At 67.7% G+C, this 2588-nt stretch overlaps 1 long non-coding RNA gene across 1 annotated transcript in view; it reads right to left on the bottom strand.

Moving 5' to 3' along the window:
• LOC106724745 overlaps positions 1–2588 on the bottom strand; it is a 14823-nt gene that overhangs the window by 5121 nt on the left and 7114 nt on the right. Inside the window, exon 2 of the long non-coding RNA XR_001360586.1 lies at positions 560–567. This is a non-coding gene — a long non-coding RNA (uncharacterized LOC106724745). The remainder of the gene's footprint in view (positions 1–559; positions 568–2588) is intronic.

The raw sequence follows: 2588 nt of genomic DNA, 5'->3' as shown, positions 1-2588 counted from the left end.
AGCCAGAGGGAGGCCTGGGCCACAGCCCACGGGGCTCTGCCATTGGATGGTGCACTTCCCGACAGCGACGCCAGGTGGCGGCAGGAGGCGGTGGCGGCCTTGAGCTGTGAGCTGCCCAGCCCCGGCACCTCTCCATGGGGGACTCTGAGCCGCAGGCAAGCTCAGGCCAACAGAGCTGACATGCATCAGGTCCGCCTCCGGCCTGTGGCTGTCGCCTCTCTTGGCTGTCCGGGCGGGGGGCGTGGGGCTGCAGAGGGGTGCCAGGTGGAGTCTGGGTCCCTTTCCTGTGGCCCAGGAAGCAGCCAGGCCCAAGGCCTCCTGGGTGCCCGGGCCGCCTGCTCTGCTCCTGAGGGTCCACCTCAGAGAGAGAAAAGCAGCCGCCCGCACACCACAGGGCTGGCCCTTCCCCCAGATGGAGTGACCTGTCTGGGCTCAGAGCTGGGGGTCTGTCCCTGGTGGCCTGGACCCCAACCCTCAACCTCCTCCTGGGCATCGGAGCAGTGGGGAGAGCAGGTGCGGGGGGGCGGTCAGTTCCAGGAGTGAGGGAACCCACTTCCACAGAGATCCCTGTGGGACCCGCCACCTTCCTGGCAGAGGGAGCTGTGGCTCCGCGCAGCCCTCCGCAGGCCCCCGTGGGCTAGGGGTGGGAGGGAGATATCCTGCAGGTGGCCTGTGGGCACCCCCAGATGGAGGCACCCCAGGGGCCTGTGTGGCACAGGAGGCCAGCACTCAGGTAGGACCTCTGGCTCCTAGGTGTTCACCCCAGCGACTCCTGAAAGGCCATGGAGGGGCCCCGGAGGTGGGGTGGGGGGCAGCGGGAACACAGGATCAGGAGACCACCCAGCAGGAAGGGGCTGTGTGGCCTGGGGCACCTCTTGGCCCTCTTTGAGCCCATCGCCTCCCAGGCTGCGGACGAGAAGATGGGCTCCCCAGGTACTGTGGGCCCCTGGGCGGCACAGCTGGCAGGGCAGGCCAAGCAGGCAAGGGCCAGTTACGGGACAAAGCCCCACGCTGCCCTTCGGGACACACCCACAGACGCCTACGGGGCAGGAGCCCCAGCAGCCGTGGCCCCACGGCCCCACCCCACCCGCAGCGCTGCATGTCATGACCGCCACGAGGGGAGACAGTGCCCTGGCTGGTTTGGCTCAGTGGATAGAGCGTCGGTTGCGGACTGAAGGGTCCTGGGTTCGCTTCACGATCAGGGCACGTGCCTGGGTTGCAGGCTCGACCCCCAGTGTGGGGCATGCAGGAGGCAGCCGATCCATGATTCTCATCACTGATGTTGCTATCTTTCTCTCCATCTCCCTTCCTCTTTCAAATCAATAAAAATATATTTAAAAAAAGAAGAAGGGAGGCAGCCCCTTGGAGGCAGAGAGCCTGAGAGGCAATGACCATGGCTTGGGCCAAAGTGGCTGTGCCTGGACATGGTGTGAGCAAGGAGGGCAGCGACAGGGCCGGTTTGAGAACATTGGGAGGTGACGCTGAGGGACCGGGGATTGGCCGGAGCAGAGGTGGGGTGGTGGGGGAGCCCAGGCCTCACGGGGTGACTGGTGGACAGCCCCTGAAGCAGGGGAGCCGGGGGGCTGAGCTTGGGGACCCCAATGGCCTGGAGTCTGGGCCTTTGTCCCCAGAGGAGCCACTTGGGCCCGCTGTGTAGGGAGCCAGCCCCACCACCGTGTCCCCCCTTCCTGCCACTCTGCCCGTGGGACATCCAGGACCCCCCGGGCTGCCCTGCCCCGTGGCCTGGTCCTCAGGGTCAGGAGCGCTCCATGCCCTGCCCTGTGGCCTGGCGTGGGAGCACTCGAGCACCTGGGTGCAAGGCAGGCGTCGGAGCGAGCTGGGCCTCAGGGGGGCAGAGCGCGGCTCTGGTAGGACCCCGGTCCCAGTGACGCGGGGTCAGGGAGAGGGGCCGTCTCCCGCGGGGTCTCAGCAGCTCTGAGCCAGGTTTGGGGACAGCACGGCTGGGCTGGGTCCCACGCCCTCAGCCGCGTGAGTGGGGCCTCCCAGCCAGAGCCCTGAGCACAACCCGAGAGGAAATGGGCTGCCCAGCCCGGTCCAAGCCCTGCCTCCCTGAGGGATGGAGCTGCCTCCCCCTCTGCCTTCGTTTCCATCAGGGCGCAAGGTGGGGGATCCAAACGGGAGGGACCACTTTCAACTGCTGGCTCAGGGCGCCCCAGCTCTGGAGCAGCCTCTGCAGCGAGGCCGGGAGTGGCCACCAGATGGCGCCTGGCGCTCGCTAAAAGGGCAGCCGTGGCTGGACCGCAGGGCCCTCCATCCCCACAGCACCCCTGGGTGGGGACCGTGCTTTAGTGGCCGTCGGGGAGGGGTGCCGGGGGACGTGGGCCATCCCCCCTTCCAGCCGCCCAGGAAGCCCGCCAGCCCTTGTCCCTGCCACTGGTCACCCGGTCACGCCTGTCCGCACTGGCCCCCCTGCGGCATCTGACCACGTGACCCCTTCTTCCCTGAGCCTCCGTTTCTCCATCTGTGAAACAGAAAATACCCCAGGGGCCGCTGGGCAGGTGACGAGAGCCGGGCACACGTAGGCGTGGGAGCCACTGCCTGCTGGCCGGCACCCCAGTGAGGGGCAG

Source organism: Myotis brandtii, unplaced genomic scaffold, assembly GCF_000412655.1.
Source record: "Myotis brandtii unplaced genomic scaffold, ASM41265v1 scaffold952, whole genome shotgun sequence".
Lineage (NCBI taxonomy): Eukaryota > Metazoa > Chordata > Mammalia > Chiroptera > Vespertilionidae > Myotis > Myotis brandtii.
This window is presented reverse-complemented; position numbering and strand designations above follow the sequence as displayed.